Source organism: Camellia sinensis, chromosome 3, assembly GCF_055761805.1.
Source record: "Camellia sinensis isolate YWXY chromosome 3, ASM5576180v1, whole genome shotgun sequence".
NCBI classification, from domain to species: Eukaryota; Viridiplantae; Streptophyta; class Magnoliopsida; order Ericales; family Theaceae; genus Camellia; species Camellia sinensis.
Window position 1 is genome coordinate 5161463 of NC_138963.1, and position 18895 is coordinate 5180357.

An 18895-nucleotide genomic window follows, 5' to 3' on the forward strand; every position below is an offset into this window, starting at 1 on the left:
TATATGTGTGTGTTAGTAGTAAAGAATTATTACTTTAATTGTATCTTGATAAATAAGTTGGTAAATATAACGTGGTATAAAACCTTTGTAAGGGTAACATTATTGTATTTATAGAGGGTTATTATATATCTCATTTTCTTAAATATCACTGAATACAGGATATTAGATTCTTTATATTGTTATTTTCTTAATGATTAAGAATCAATAATAAATATCCACATATATGATGATACAAAAATAATAGCCAAAAAAAGAAAAAAAAAAAGATTGCATATAACATTTTTCATTATAACTTACTTATTGTTTTCTTTGTGATCTTAATGCACACATTTGTAACTTGCGAAAGAGAAATCAAGAGGACAATCATGAAAGATGGCCGGGATTTAAGTCTATTTTATGGTAAAAGAGTAAAGCGAAAGAGACAATGTTCAAGATTTTAATTATTATTCAGAATAATAGTGCTTTCAAAATTTTTTTTAAAAAAAAAAAAAAACTCAAAATACTTATAGAAATACCTACACCTCTGTAAGTATTTGCAATATTTTATTATTGATGCAGATATTTATTTTCAATAATTGGATAATTTTCATGGTATTTTAGGATTTTTTTCCCTTTTTATTTTCAAATTTACAATTTGAATGTCAGCATTTACTATGAATATTGCTTTCGCAAACTTATTCATTAAAATCCTATTTAGGTAATGTTATATAAACAAAGTTTATATATCTCAAAGTAAAAAGTCTATCCCTATAGGTCACAATTATAAAAATGTCATTCTCATATAATTTTATATAAATTTTTCATATAAAAATATGGGTAAATTGCACTGATCTTTCTCAAATTTTAGAGAAAATATAGCATGTCTAACAATTTTGGCATAATTACCCCTACTCTCTTTTAATAAGGCTAAAAGATCTAAAATCAATGCAGATTGTGAATATATAAGGATATATAAGCTAAAATATACAATTCAGAGTAAAAGAGATGAAAATATCATTTTTCTGTCTATATGATTAACAAATTATTAATGAAAGGAGATTATGTATTATACGAATTAAAATCTTTAAAAAAATCAATGTAATTATGCCAAACTAATAGGACCTACTATATTTTTTCAAATACCTGGAGTAAACGTAATTTTTCCGAAAAATATTATATGACCAGCAATTTCTCATAATTCGCTCACCATGACATAACAATGGACTTACGCCTTACATGGTCGAATTTTTTTTTTTTTTTTTTGATCGGCAAAATAAAGCTTTATTAATGGAAAAAACAATATACATGCAAAAATACATCAACAAAGTAGGGAAGTGCACTGAACAGCATAACTAACCTCAACAATCCCAACTTGGTTGAATTTGTTACAAATTACAAGTTAAGCTATAATTTGTCATGTCATTGTGAATAATAATGATCATATTTATGTACCACATTAAGTCACCATGATTACAAGTATCTCATCACTTAAATCTTTGTATCAATACAATAATGATAGTTTTACTATCTTACTATCTATTGCAGAAATCTTTGTATCAATACTATCTTACCTGTCTTTGTATCTCATCACTTACATGTACCATATTTATCTATTTTTACTATCTTACTTTACAATATAATGTATTAATTTAGCTGCGGAAATAATATTATAATAATTATCTTTTTTTTTTATCTTACTTTATAATATAATGTGTTAGTTTAGTTGCCTGTATATTGGATATATATATATATATATATATACGTATGAGTAGTAAAGAATTATTATTTTAATTTTATCTGGATAAATAAGTTGGTAAATATAACGTGGTATAACAACTTTGTAAGTGTAATATTATTGTATTTATAGAGGGTTATTATATATCTCATTTTCTCAAATATCACTGAATACAGGATATTAGATTATTTATATTGTTATTTTCTTAATGATTAAGAATCATAAATAATTATCCACATAAATGCTGATACAAAAATAATAGCCAAAAAAAGAAAAAAGAAAAAAAAGATTCCATATTACATTTTTCATTATAACTTACCTATTGTTTTCTTTGTGTTCTTAATGCACACATTTGCAACTTGCGAAAGAGAAATCAAGACGACAATCATGAAACATGGCCTGGATTTAAGTCTATTTTATGGTAAAAGAGTAAAGAGAAAGAGACAATGTTCAAGATTTTAATTATTATTCAGAATAATAGTGCTTTCCAATTTTTTTTTTTTTAAAAAAAAAAACTCAAAATACTAATAGAAATACCTACACCTCCCTAAGTATTTTCAATATTTTATTATTGATGCTGATATTTATTTTCAAAAATTGGATAATTTTCATGGTATTTTAGGATTTTTTTCCCTTTTTACTTTCAAATTTCCAATTTGAATGTCAGCATTTTCTATGAATATTGCTTTCGAAGATTTATTCATTAAAATCCTATTTAGGTAATGTTATATAAACAAAGTTTATATATCTCAAAGTAAAAAGTCTATTCCTATAGGTCACAATTATAAAAATGTCATTCTCATATAATTTTATATAAATTTTTCATATAAAAAAATGGGTAAATTGCACTGATCTTTCTCAAATTTTAGAGAAAATATAGCATGTCTAACAATTTTGGCATAATTACCCCTACTCTCTTTTAATAAGGCTAAAAGATCTAAAATCAATGCAGATTGTGAATATATAAGGATATATAAGCGAAAATATACAATTCAGAGTAAAAGAGATGAAAATATCATTTTTCTGTCTATATGATTAACAAATTATTAATGAAAAGCAATAATGTATTATACGAATTAAAATATTAAAAAAAATCAATGTAATTATGCCAAACTAATAGGACCCACTATATTTTTTCAAACCCCAGGGGTAAACGTAATTTTCCCGAAAAATATTGTATGACCTGTAACGCCCTCAAAATAATAACATTAAACCCATCCGATAAGACATGCATTTACATATAAACTAACCACATTTCTTTATTTCATTGAGTTTCATTACATAAGTATTACATGTTAACATCAAAACAAAATGCCCTACGGGCTTACAGCTTTCCAAGTTAACACTTGGTTACAACAAAAGAGTACTAACTCGTTTACACATTAAGCCCTTGGCTTGAAGTTACATGTAATACATCAAAAGTAAAACAACTACGCTATGTCCGCCTCTAGCCTCCCAAGCTATGTCCTTGGAGGTGGCATGCTTCTTGTACCTGAAAATGATATTCCCATATAGGGTGAGCCACAGCCCAGTAGAAATACACTAAACCAACCATGGACAATGACTAAAACATTAGCAATTGATAGTTGGTCAACACTGATACAATCACATAAATTACATATTTATGTCAACGACTTACAAATCCCAATTTACTTTTCATTTTCTCTTTTTCAACAGATAAGCATGCTAGCTCTATCATCATTTCCACAGATATGTATAAAAACTATATCTCACATTCAGATAAGCATAAAAGCTATATCCACATTCTCAACAGATATGTATATCAACAATATCCACAGATAAGCATACAAGCTGTATCCACATTCTACAACAGATATGTATATCAACAATATCCACAGATAAGCATACAAGCTGTATCCACACTTCACAAAGATAAGCATATGAGCTCTATCTTCACTTCTCTAGACAAGCATATGAGCTCTGTCTACGGAGTTCATCCCCTATCTCCTCCCAATACCTATCCGGTTTAGAGGTACATCCCCTATCTTCCCCTAAACCGCGGAGTACATCCCCTATCTCCTCCTCTACACATAACGTATATAAACACATTGGTTCTATATACAATCACACAATACACACAATTAATGTATTCTATCAACCATCAAGTTCCATGACACAATCCATTGATTAGTTTCCGTTTACCTAATCATCATGCATTGTCTACAACAATCTCGACTATCCTCCACCGATAGCCCAAAGCAGTTATTTCTAAAACAGATAATAAATGCACAAATGGATATTCAATCAACATTTCATTTCCTCATTTCTCACCAATTAATTATCCCAATTAATTAAACAATGTAATTAGGCCATTTTCCATAATTACCATTTCAACCCTTAGGTCCCATTTTCATCAATGATTCAACAATCATTCCATTTTTCTATGCCAATCATGCATCTAGGTTTATTATGAATAAAACCCCAACTTTTGTAAAATTACCCAAAGCCCCAAACTTTCACAAAATTACCAAACCAAGCCCAACATCTCAAAATACCAAAATTTAAAGACAAAACCCATAGAGAGGAGTAGGTTATCCCTACCTCAAATTCGGAGTCCCAAAGGAGAAGACGACAAAACCCAACGTGCTCCAAAACCCGAGATTTTCAGATTAAAATGAAGCCCTCGACGATCAACAACTTTTTTGTAAAGGCCAAAGGTGAGTAAATCACTCCTACTAGATCAAAACCTAGAGAGAAGGTAGAGTCTAGAGTGAGAGGCTCAACAATGGTGATTTTGGAAAAGTAAGAGAGAGAAGAGAAAGTAAAAAGTGATTTGAAAAGTCACAATTTCGGGACTTTAACCCAGGTCTCCGCTCGAGCGTAAAACACCCCGCTCGAGCGTCCACTCACAGACTTCCGCTCGAGCGTCCAACCGCCCGCTCGAGCGCAGAATGCACTCGCCCAGCACTTTTGCAGAACCAGACCTCCGCTCGAGCTCCCAACCCTACGCTCGAGCGGCACTCAGACAACCCCGCTCGAGCGGCCAATACCACGCTCGAGCGTACAACGCTGCACAGGAAAATACTGAATGGGTGTAATCTCCGCTCGAGCGCCAACACCTCCGCTCGAGCGTACAGGCCAAAAATCTGGGCAACTAGTTTTGGTTTCTAAACTCAACCAACCTGAAACAAATCCGCCCAACACATCCTATAACTCAAATACGAAGTAAAAGGATGTAAACAAAATAATAAACAACTACCAACATCCACGGACACATGTTCGGATCATGGTATAACAAGGGTAAACCCGGGATCGCTATAACCTCCCCCCCTTAAAGAATTTCGCCCCCGAAATTAAGCACAAGTTTTCAAAACAAGTTTTCCTTCATTTTAGACAATGTTACAATTTAACATTCAACAATTCGACCCATTACCGGTCATCCCATCCCTTTAACAAGAGACATATCACAATATGTAAACAACATATGTATTATTAACATGCACCAACATTATGCACTAACTTTCCAATGTCAACAATATATTCAACATATATAGTGTTACATCCAACTACCATACGAGGCAAGTTCCAAAACATGCTTCCAATAATCAAAACATTCTCAATGTTTTACAACTTAAGACATATATAAAAGCTCTTAAGTTCAACATAATGTAAAATTTAAATACAAGATCACACATCAGCAAACAAGTCCGGATATTTCTCACGGACTTCCAACTCACGTTCCCAAGTGGCTTCCTCCACTCCGTGATGTTTCCACAAGACTTTCACCAAAGGAATGGTCTTACCACGCAGGACCTGATCCCGCCTATCCAAGACCCAAACCGGTCTCTCCTCATACGAGGCATCCTCATCTACCTCTAAATCGCTCCAATCCAGCACATGTGATGGATCTGGCTCATACTTCCGAAGCATACTCACATGAAACACGTCATGCACTCCGGACAACTGCGGCAGTAAGGCTAACCGATAAGCAACCTCACCTATCTTCTCAAGGATCTCAAAAGGACCAATAAACCGAGGGGATAATTTCCCACTCTTCCCAAACCTCATCAGGCCTCGCCTAGGTGATATTTTCAGAAAGACATGATCACCTACCTCAAACGCCAAAGGCCTCCTCCTACGGTCGGCATAACTCTTTTGTCGACTCTGGGCTGTAACAAGCCTCTTACGGATAAGCTCAACTTTCTCCGTCGTCTCCCTAACTAACTCTGGACCCAACAAAGGTGCATCACCCACCTCGGCCCAACACACTGGAGACCTACACGGTCGGCCATACAAGGCCTCAAACGGTGCCATACCGATGCTAGACTGAAAACTATTGTTGTAGGCAAACTCTACCAATGGCAAGTGCCTCTCCCACGTCCCACTGAAGTCCAGGACACAACCCCGAAGCATATCCTCGAGGATCTGAATAGTACGCTCAGACTGCCCGTCAGTCTGAGGATGATAAGCCGTACTAAAGGTCAACTTAGTGCCCAGTGCACTCTGCAAACTCTGCCACAACCTAGCAGTAAAACGAGGATCTCTATCTGAGACGATCGTCACTGGGACCCCGTGCAATCTCACTACATCCCGAATATACAAATCGGCAAGATGATCTACCGAATCTCTCACGCGCATAGGAATAAAGTGCGCCGACTTAGTCAACCGGTCTACAACCACCCAAATAGCATCACTACCCCGCTGAGTCCTCGGAAGACCTACAACGAAGTCCATAGTGACATGCTCTCACTTCCACTCGGCAATAGGCAAGGGTTGCAACAAAGCCGCTGGCCTCTGATGCTCGGCCTTCACTTGCTGGCAAGTAAGGCACTTCGATACGAAAACAGCCACATCTCTCTTCATACCCCGCCACCAAAACTGGCGGCTCAAATCCTGATACATCTTAGTACCTCCCGGATGCACCGCAAGGCGCGAATGGTGAAACTCTCGGAGTACTTTCTCTCGGCAAGACTCCGGTACAAACAAACGGTCTCGGTATCTCACACTCAGGTCGGGATACACCGTCAAACCCTTCTCAACTTTCCCACTGGAGATCTTCTCTCGGAGGGATTCTACCTCAAGGTCACCTCTCTGTGCCTCTAACACTCTAGTCACAAGTGTAGGCTGCGCAACAATAGAAAACAAGGCCGCAGCCTCAACAGATTCGCCCAGTAGCAAATCAAACTCGCCAAGTGCTCCCAACATCACCCATTCCCGGATGGCTATACAAGCTACATCACTAATGGTTTTCCTACTAAGGGCATCGGCCACAATATTGGCCTTTCCCAGATGATAATGCAACTCAAAATCATAATCCTCGATGAACTCCATCCATCTCCTCTGCCTCAGATTCAAGTCTCTCTGTGTAAACAGATACTTCAAACTCTTGTGATCCGAGAATACCTCGAACCTCTCACCATAAAGGTAGTGCCTCCAGATTTTCAAGGCAAAGATCACAGCTGCTAACTCTAGGTCGTGTGTGGGGTAATTCTTCTCGTGTATTTTCAACTGACGTGAGCCATAAGCTACCACTTTTCCCTCTTGCATCAACACACAACCCAAACCCTCTCGTGAAGCATCACAATAAACCGCATAACCCAACCCTCTCTCCGGAATAATCAACACCGGAGCGGTGGTCAATCTAATTTTCAACTCTTGGAATGATTTTTCACAAGTCTCACTCCACACAAACTTGACTCCCTTCTGAGTCAGTCTAGTCAACGGTGACGCTAACCTGGAGAAATCTTTCACAAACCGACGGTAATACCCAGCCAATCCCAGAAAACTGCGGATCTCAAACACACTCTTAGGCTGTGCCCAATCTTGCACTGCCTCAACCTTGGATGTATCAACAGACACCCCTTCCCCGGATACCACGTGGCCTAAGAATTTGACTTCCCCCAGCCAGAACTCACACTTCCCAAACTTGGCATACAGCCTATGGGCTCTAAGTAACTCAAGTACCACTCTCAAGTGTGCCTCATGCTCCTCCTCAGAAGACGAATAGATAAGGATATCGTCCACGAAAACAACCACAAATCGGTCTAAGAACTCCCGGAAAATCCGGTTCATCAAGTCCATAAAGACTATCGGTGCATTGGTAAGCCCGAATGGCATCACCAGAAACTCGTAATGGCCATACCGCGTACGGAATGCCGTCTTCGGAACATCTTCCTCCCTGACCCTCAACTAATGGTAACCCGATCTCAAGTCTATCTTAGAGAAACAACGGGAACCCTTCAACTGGTCGAACAAATCATCTATACGGGGCATAGGGTACTTATTCTTAACCGTAGCCCGATTCAACTTCCGGTAGTCTATACACAATCTCAAGGCACCATCTTTCTTTTTAACAAAGAGGGCCGGTGCTCCCCACGGTGAAACACTAGGGCGAACAAAACCCTTATCTAGCAATTCCTGGAGCTGAACTTTCAACTCAACCAACTCTGCCGGAGCAAAACGGTAAGGTGCCATAGAAATCGGCGCCGTACCAGGCACTAGATCAATAGAGAACTCTATCTCTCGGTGAGGTGGCAAACTAACAAGATCTTCGGGAAAGACATCCGAATACTCACAAACCACCCTCGGTAATACAACCTGGGTCTCACCACACTCACCACTCTCAAAGCTAGCAAGTAGACTACTAAGCTCACTTCGCCCTTGCGAATCAAACCCCGGTGGCAAAACACTACCAACCCGGTCTCCCAAGAAATGGAACCACTCCCCGCTCAAGGTACACAATGTAACCCTCTGGCGGTAGCAATCAATAACAGCCCGGTATGACGATAACCAGTCCATACCCAAAATAACATCAAAACCCTTCATGGGCATGACAACAAACGGAAAAGGAAGCCTATAGTCGGCGACCTCTATATCACATCCTCTAACACCCTGTTTCAGAATCAACTCACCACCCAAAGGCGATACCACACAAATAGGAGATGCTAACTGTGCTAACTCCAATTCCAAAACAGATGCAAATACAGCAGATATAAAAGAATGAGATGCACCCGTGTCTATCAACACATTAGCAACCGAGTTGCAAAACAGAAAAGTACCTCTCACTACTGATGGAGCTGGTACTAAATCCTGCGCGGTAACAGCATACACGCGCCCCGTAGGCCCCTGGTCTACCTGCTCACCTCTCGGAGCAAAAGACTGCTGCACAGACTGGGATGACGAAACTCCCGGATTGGCCCTCGAGGCCTGCACAGACTGAGCTGGCTGAAAACCCTGCGTCTGCCTAGAACCAGACGCTCCCGAAGTAGCACTCAACTGCGGGCAAAACCTCTTCAGGTGCCCAGGCTGCCCACACTGATAACAAGACAAGGGCTGCCCCCTGCCCAAACTCTGACTCTGCGGTCTAGCTGAAGAAGAAGCAGCTCTCTGACCCCCACCCTTCTGCGGGCAAACAGAAACCTTGTGACCCAGCTGGCCACATTTGTAACAGGTGAATTCCCCCTGACCACCTCTCCCGGAGCCTGCACTCGGCACTGGGAAGGTCGATCTAGCAACACCACCCTGCGACTGCTGAGGGTTAGAACCCCTCTGCCTCCTGCCATCACCCTGGCTATCCTGGCTCCTCTTAGAGCCCCTCTGCCCCTCATCCTCCTCCTGCATCATGAGCTCCATATGAGCTGCAGCATCTACTAGGTGTCTATACTCTCGGATATAAGACCCACCAACCCTCAACTTGAGGCCCCGCCTCAACTTCCGCTCAAACTCGTAGCAACGGCGTTCCTCAGACGCCACCAATTCAGGTGCAAACCTGGACAGACTAGTAAAGGTAGCCTCGAACTCGGCCACTGACAAACCCTGCTGATTAAGCCGGCTAAACTGATCCCTCAGCTTCTCCCTAGCTACTGCAGACAAAAACCTCTCCTGAAAAGCATTCACAAACGCCTCCCAAGTACCACCAACACGAGCCTTCTCGTACTTCCACCATTGACCCGCATCTCCTTTCAGTTGGAAGGATGCCAAGGTCACTTTCAGTGCTCCGTCCTCGATGCCAAGCATCTCAAACGTCTTCGTTGTCTGTTCGAGCCATTCATCTGCCTTAAGCGGCTCTTTAGGATCCCCGATAAACTCGTCCGGATTACACCGGAAGAACTCCCTCTTCAAGAAGGAAGGCCCTGTCTCAGCTGCCTGATTCCCAGCTCTAAGAATACCCAAAGCTCCTGCTATCTCTCTGGCCAAGGCACCCATAGCCTGCTGACCTACTGGCTCGGCCACAGTGGCCTGCCCAACTCCCTCCTGCACTGCCGGAATCTCACCCTGTAACAGTACTTCCTGCCTCGCAGGTCTACCACGCCTAGCACCTCTTCCTCGTCCTGACATCCTAATAAAGGCAACACAGAACGTTAGCACATTCATAAATGTGCCGAAACTAAACACTCACGTCCTAATGCATGGACAACTGTAATTCACTCCACATAAGCACATAAACACATAAGCACTTACGAACTTCATTTCCGGATAATGATAGTCCCGAGGCGTTACTAGAGTTCCGGTTAGAAACAGCGTTGATCAAGTGCTTTTCCAACAAGACTCCCAGAAACTCAAGGATCCAATCAATATCCCAGAAATTAAATCCCATACCCACATAGTCACACCAACATGTTATCAAGTAAGCACATAGCATATGATACTACATCTAAGTCTCTATCAAGCGAGACAAACCCATTGTGATCCTAATCACTTCCCACGTACCCAAAGTATTCGAACCCGGTACGCTCTGATACCAAGTTGTAACGCCCTCAAAATAATAACATTAAACCCATCCGATAAGACATGCATTTACATATAAACTAACCACATTTCTTTATTTCATTGAGTTTCATTACATAAGTATTACATGTTAACATCAAAACAAAATGCCCTACGGGCTTACAGCTTTCCAAGTTAACACTTGGTTACAACAAAAGAGTACTAACTCGTTTACACATTAAGCCCTTGGCTTGAAGTTACATGTAATACATCAAAAGTAAAACAACTACGCTATGTCCGCCTCTAGCCTCCCAAGCTATGTCCTTGGAGGTGGCATGCTTCCTGTACCTGAAAATGATATTCCCATATAGGGTGAGCCACAGCCCAGTAGAAATACACTAAACCAACCATGGATAATGACTAAAACATTAGCAATTGATAGTTGGTCAACACTGATACAATCACATAAATTACATATTTATGTCAACGACTTACAAATCCCAATTTACTTTTCATTTTCTCTTTTTCAACAGATAAGCATGCTAGCTCTATCATCATTTCCACAGATATGTATAAAAACTATATCTCACATTCAGATAAGCATAAAAGCTATATCCACATTCTCAACAGATATGTATATCAACAATATCCACAGATAAGCATACAAGCTGTATCCACATTCTACAACAGATATGTATATCAACAATATCCACAGATAAGCATACAAGTTGTATCCACACTTCACAAAGATAAGCATATGAGCTCTATCTTCACTTCTCTAGACAAGCATATGAGCTCTGTCTACGGAGTTCATCCCCTATCTCCTCCCAATACCTATCCGGTTTAGAGGTACATCACCTATCTTCCCCTAAACCGCGGAGTACATCCCCTATCTCCTCCTCTACACATAACGTATATAAACACATTGGTTCTATATACAATCACACAATACACACAATTAATGTATTCTATCAACCGTCAAGTTCCATGACACATTCCATTGATTAGTTTCCGTTTACCTAATCATCATGCATTGTCTACAACAATCTCGACTATCCTCCACCGATAGCCCAAAGCAGTTATTTCTAAAACAGATAATAAATGCACAAATGGATATTCAATCAACATTTCATTTCCTCATTTCTCACCAATTAATTATCCCAATTAATTAAACAATGTAATTAGGCCATTTTCCATAATTACCATTTCAACCCTTAGGTCCCATTTTCATCAATGATTCAACAATCATTCCATTTTTCTATGCCAAACATGCATCTAGGTTTATTATGAATAAAACCCCAACTTTTGTAAAATTACCCAAAGCCCCAAACTTTCACAAAATTACCAAACCAAGCCCAACATCTCAAAATACCAAAATTTAAAGACAAAACCCATAGAGAGGAGTAGGTTATCCCTACCTCAAATTCGGAGTCCCAAAGGAGAAGACGACAAAACCCAACGTGCTCCAAAACCCGAGATTTTCAGATTAAAATGAAGCCCTCGACGATCAACAACTTTTTTGTAAAGGCCAAAGGTGAGTAAATCACTCCTACTAGATCAAAACCTAGAGAGAAGGTAGAGTCTAGAGTGAGAGGCTCAACAATGGTGATTTTGGAAAAGTAAGAGAGAGAAGAGAAAGTAAAAAGTGATTTGAAAAGTCACAATTTCGGGACTTTAACCCAGGTCTCCGCTCGAGCGTAAAACACCCCGCTCGAGCGTCCACTCACAGACTTCCGCTCGAGCGTCCAACCGCCCGCTCGAGCGCAGAATGCACTCGCCCAGCACTTTTGCAGAACCAGACCTCCGCTCGAGCTCCCAACCCTACGCTCGAGCGGCACTCAGACAACCCCGCTCGAGCGGCCAATACCACGCTCGAGCGTACAACGCTGCACAGGAAAATACTGAATGGGTGTAATCTCCGCTCGAGCGCCAACACCTCCGCTCGAGCGTACAGGCCCAAAATCTGGGCAACTAGTTTTGGTTTCTAAACTCAACCAACCTGAAACAAATCCGCCCAACACATCCTATAACTCAAATACGAAGTAAAAGGATGTAAACAAAATAATAAACAACTACCAACATCCACGGACACATGTCCGGATCACGGTATAACAAGGGTAAACCCGGGATCGCTATATGACCAGCATTTTCTAATTTATTTGAGAAATGTTATAGGTTCATAATTCGCTCACCATGACATAACAATGGACTTACGCCTTACATGGTCGAATTTTTTTTTTTTTTTTATCGGCAAAATAAAGATTTATTTATGAAAAAAGCAACATACATGCAAAAATACATCAAAAAAGTAGGGAAGTGCACTGAACAGCATAACCAACCTCAACAATCCCAACTTGGTCGAATTTGTTACAAATTAGAAGTTAAAATATAATTTTCCATGTCATTGTGTATAATAATGATCATATTTATGTACCACATTAAGTCACCATGATTACATGTATCTCATCACTTAAATCTTTGTATCAATACATTAATGATGTTTTTACTATCTTACTATCTATTCAAGAAATCTTTGTATCAATATTATCTTACCAATCTTGGAATCTCATCACTTGCATGTATCATGTTTATCTATTTTTACTATCTTACTTGATATTATAATGTATTAATTTAGTTGCAGAAACAATGTTATAATAATTATCTATTTTTTTTGTCTTACTTTATAATATAATGTGTTAGTTTAGTTGTCTGTATATTGGATATACATATATATATATATATATATATATATGTTTGAGTAGTAAAGAATTATTACTTTAATTTTATCTTGATAGATAAGTTGGTAAATATAACGTGGTATAACAACTTTGTAAGTGTAATATTATTGAATTTATAGAGGGTTATTATATATCTCATTTTCTTAAATATCACTGAATACAGGATATTAGATTCTTTATATTGTTATTTTCTTAATGATTAAGAATCAATAATAAATATCCACATAAATGATGATACAAAAATAATAGCCAAAAAAAGAAAAAAGAAAAGAAAGATTGCATATAACATTTTTCATTATAACTTACCTATTGTTTTCTTTGTGATCTTAATGCACACATTTGTAACTTGCAAAAGAGAAATCAAGAGGACAATCATGAAAGATGACCTGGATTTAAGTCTATTTTATGGTAAAAGAGTAAAGAGAAAGAGACAATGTTCAAGATTTGAATTATTATTCAGAATAACTGTGCTTTCAAAAATTAAAAAAAAAAAAAAAACTCAAAATACTTATAGAAATACCTACACCTCTGTAAGTATTTTCAATATTTTATTATTGATGCTGATATTTATTTTCAATAATTGGATAATTTTCATGGTATTTTAGGATTTTTTTTCCCTTTTTATTTTCAAATTTCCAATTTCTATGTTAGCATTTACTATGAATATTGCTTTCGCAAATTTATTCATTAAAATCCTATTTAGGTATTGTTATATAAACAAAGGTTATATATCTCAAAGTAAAAAGTCTATCCCTATAGGTCACAATTACAAAAATGTCATTCTCATGTAATTTTATATAAATTTTTCATATAAAAATATGGGTAAATTGCACTGATCTTTCTGAAATTTTAGAGAAAATATAGCATGTCTAACAATTTTGGCGTAATTACCCCTACTCTCTTTTAATAAGGCTAAAAGATCAAAAATCAATGCAGATTGTGAATATATAAGGATTTATAAGCTAACATATACAATTCAGAGTAAAAGAGATGAAAATATCATTTTTCTGTCTATATGATTAACAAATTATTAATGAAGAGCGATAATGTATTATACGAATTAAAATCTTTAAAAAAATCAATGTAATTATGCCAAACTAATAGGACCTACTATATTTTTTCAAACCCCTGGGGTAAACGTAATTTTTCCGAAAAATATTATATGACCAGCATTTTCTAATTTATTTGAGAAATGTTATAGGTCCATAATTCGCTCACCATGACATAACAATGGACTTACGCCTTACATGGTCGTATTTTTTATTTTTTTTGATCGGCAAATAAAGCTTTATTAATGGAAAAAGCAATATACATGCAAAAATACATCAACAAAGTAGGGAAGTGCACTGAACAGCATAACTAACCTCAACAATCCCAACTTGGTCGAATTTGCTACAAATTAGAAGTTAAGATATAATTTGTCATGTCATTGTGAATAATAATGATCGTATTTAAGTACCACATTAAGTCACCATGATTACATGTATCTCATCACTTAAATCTTTGTATCAATACAATAATGATATTTTTACTATCTTATTATCTATTGCAGAAATCTTTGTATCAGTACTATCTTACCAGTCTTTGTATCTTATCACTTACATGTATCATATTTATCTATTTTTACTATCTTACTTTATAATATAATGTATTAATTTAGTTGCAGAAATAATGCTATAATAATTATCTATTTTTTTTATCTTACTTTATAATATAATGTGTTAGTTTAGTTGCCTGTATATTTGATATATATATATATATATATGTGTTAGTAGTAAAGAATTATTACTTTAATTGTATCTTGATAAATAAGTTGGTAAATATAACGTGGTATAACAACTTTGTAAGTGTAATATTATTGTATTTATAGAGGGTTATTATATATCTCATTTTCTTAAATATCACTGAATACAGGATATTAGATTATTTATATTGTTATTTTCTTAATGATTAAGAATCATAATTAAATGTCCACATAAATGATGATACAAAAATAATAGCCAAAAAAAGAAAAAAAAAAAAAAAAAGATTGCATATAACATTTTTCATTATAACTTACCTATTGTTTTCTTTGTGATCTTAATGCACACATTTGTAACTTACGAAAGAGAAATCAAGAGGACAATCATGAAAGATGGCCTGGATTTAAGTCAATTTTACGGTAAAAGAGTAAAGTGAAAGAGACTATGTTCAAGATTTTAATTATTATTAAGAATAATAGTGCTTTCAAAATTAAAAAAAAAAACTCAAAATACTTATAGAAATACCTACACCTCTGTAAGTATTTTCAATATTTTATTATTGATGCTGATATTTATTTTCAATAATTGGATTATTTTCATGGTATTTTAAGATTTTTTTCCCTTTTTATTTTCAAATTTTCATTTTGAATGTCAGCATTTACTATGAATATTGTTTTCGAAGATTTATTCATTAAAATCCTATTTAGGTAATGTTATATAAACAAAGTTTGTATATCTCAAAGTAAAAAGTCTATCCCGATAGGTCACAATTATAAAAATGTCATTCTCATATAATTTTATATAAATTTTTCATATAAAAATATGGGTAAATTGCACTGATCTTTCTAAAATTTTAGAGAAATATAGCATGTCTAACAATTTTGGCATAATTACCCCTACTCTCTTTTAATAAGGCTAAAAGATCTAAAACCAATGCAGATTGTGAATATATAAGGATATATAAGCTAAAATATACAATTCAGAGTTAAAGAGATGAAAATATCATTTTTCCGTCTATATGATTAACAAATTATTAATGAAAAGAGATTATGTATTATACGAATTAAAATCTTAAAAAAAATCAATGTAATTATGCCAAACTAATAGGACCTACTATATTTTTTCAAACCCCAGGGTAAACGTAATTTTCCCGAAAAATATTATATGACCAGCATTTTCTAATTTATTTGAGAAATGTTATAGGTTCATAACTCGCTCACCATGACATAACAATGGACTTACGCCTTACATGGTCGAATTTTTTTTTTTTTTTATCGGCAAAATAAAGCTTGAATACAGGATATTAGATTCTTTATATTTTTATTTTCTTAATGATTAAGAATCAATAATAAATATCCACATAAATGATGATACAAAAATAATAACCAAAAAAAGAAAAAAAAAAAAAGATTGCATATAACATTTTTCATTATAACTTACCTATTGTTTTCTTTGTGATCTTAATGCACACATTTGTAACTTGCGAAAGAGAAATCAAGAGGACAATCATGAAAGATGGCCTCGATTTAATTCTATTTTATGGTAAAAGAGTAAAGAGAAAGAGACAATGTTCAAGATTTTAATTATTATTCAAAATAATAGCGCTTTTAAATTTTTTTTTAAAAAAAAAAAAAAAAAAAAAAAACTCAAAATACTTATCGAAATACCTAAACCTCTATAAGTATTTGCAATATTTTATTATTGATGCTGTTATTTATTTTCAATAATTGGATAATTTTCATGGTATTTTAGGATTTTTTTCCCTTTTTACTTTCAAATTTCCAATTTGAATGTCAGCATTTACTACGAATATTGCTTTCGATGATTTACCCATTAAAATCCTATTTAGGTAATGTTATATAAACAAAGTTTATATGTCTCAAAGTAAAAAGTCTATCCCTATAGGTCACAATTATAAAAATGTCATTCTCATATAATTTTATATAAATTTTTCATATAAAAATATGGGTAAATTGCACTGATCTTTCTCAAATTTTAGAGAAAATATAGCATGTCTAACAATTTTGGCATAATTACCCCTACAATCTTTTAATAAGGCTAAAAGATCTAAAACCAAAGCAGATTGTGAATATATAAGGATATATACGCTAAAATATACAATTCAGAGTAAAAGAGATGAAAATATCATTTTTCCGTCTATATGATTAACAAATTATTAATCAAAAGAGATTATGTATTATACGAATTAAAATCTTAGAAAAAATCAATGTAATTATGCCAAACTAATAGGACCTACTATATTTTTTCAAACCCCAGGGGTAAACGTAATTTTTCTGGAAAATATTATATGACCAGCATTTTCTAATTTATTTGAGAAATGTCATAGGTTCATAATTCGCTCACGATGACATAGCAATGGACTTACGCCTTACATGGTCGAATTTTTTTTTTTTTTGATCGGCAAAATAAAGCTTTATTAATGAAAAAAGCAATATACATGCAAAAATACATCAACAGAGAAGGGAAGTACACTGAACAGCATAACTAACCTCAACAATCCCAACTCGGTCGAATTTGTTACAAATTAGAAGTTAAGATATAATTTGTCATGTCATTGTGTATAATAATGATCATATTTATGTACCACATTAAGTCACCATGATTACATGTATCTCATCACTTAAATCTTTGTATCAATACAATAATGATATTTTTACTATCTTACTATTTATTCTAGAAATCTTTGTATCAATATTATCTTACCAATCTTTGTATCTCATCACTTACATGTATCATATTTATCAATTTTTACTATCTTACTTTATATTATAATGTATTAATTTAGTTGCAGAATCAATGTTATTATAATTATCTACTTTTTTTTGTCTTACTTTATAATATAATGTGTTGGTTTAGTTGCCTGTATACTGGATATATATATATATATATATATATGTATGAGTAGTAAAGAATTATTACTTTAATTTTATCTTGATAAATAAGTTGGTAAATATAACGTGGTATAACAACTTTGTAAGTGTAACATTATTGTATTTATAGAGGGTTATTATATATCTCATTTTCTTAAATATCACTGAATACAGGCTATTAGATTCTTTATATTGTTATTTTCTTAATGATTAAGAATCAATAATAAATATCCACATAAATGATGATACAAAAATAATAACCAAAAAAAGAAAAAGAAAAAAAAGATTGCATATAACATTTTTTATAGCGATCCCGGGTTTACCCTTGTTGTATAATGATCCGGACATGTGTCCGTGGATGTTGGTAGTTGATTATTATCTTGTTTACATCCTTTTTACTACGTATTTGAGTTATAGGATGTGTTGGGCAGGTTTGTTACAGGTTGGTTGAGTTTAGAAACCAAAACTAGTTGCCCAGATTTTGACCTGTCCGCTCGAGCGAGGGTTTTGGCGCTCGAGCGGGAATTGCACCCATCCAGTATTTTCTGTGCAGTGTTGGACGCTCGAGCGTGGTATTGGCCGCTCGAGCGGGGTTGTGTGAGTGCCGCTCGAGCGGGGATTTGGAAGCTCGAGCGGAGACCTGGTTCTGTAAAATTTCTGGGAGTGTGTATCCGCCGCTCGAGCGGGATTGTTGACGCTCGAGCGGGAGTCAGTGAGTGACGCTCGAGCGGGATGTTTGACGCTCGAGCGGGTCGACTGGGTTTAAGTTCCGTGTTTTGACTTTTCAAATCACTTTTTCACTTTCTCTTCTCTCTCCTACTTTTCCAAAAACACCATTGCTGAGCCTCTCACTCTAGAACTCTACCTTCTCTCTAGGTTTTGATCTAGTAGGAGTGATCTGCTCACCTTTGGCCTTTACAAAAAGGTTGTTGATCGTCGAGGGCTACTTTTTAATCTGAAAATTTCGAGATTTGGAGCACGTTGGGTTTTGTCTTCTTCTCCCTTGGAGCTCCGAATTTGAGGTAGGGATATCCTACTCCTCTCTATGGATTTTGTCTTTAAATTTTGGTATTTTGAGATGTTGGGGTTGGTTTGGTAATCTTGTGAAGATTTGGGGCTTTTGTGTTATTTTACAAAGGTTGG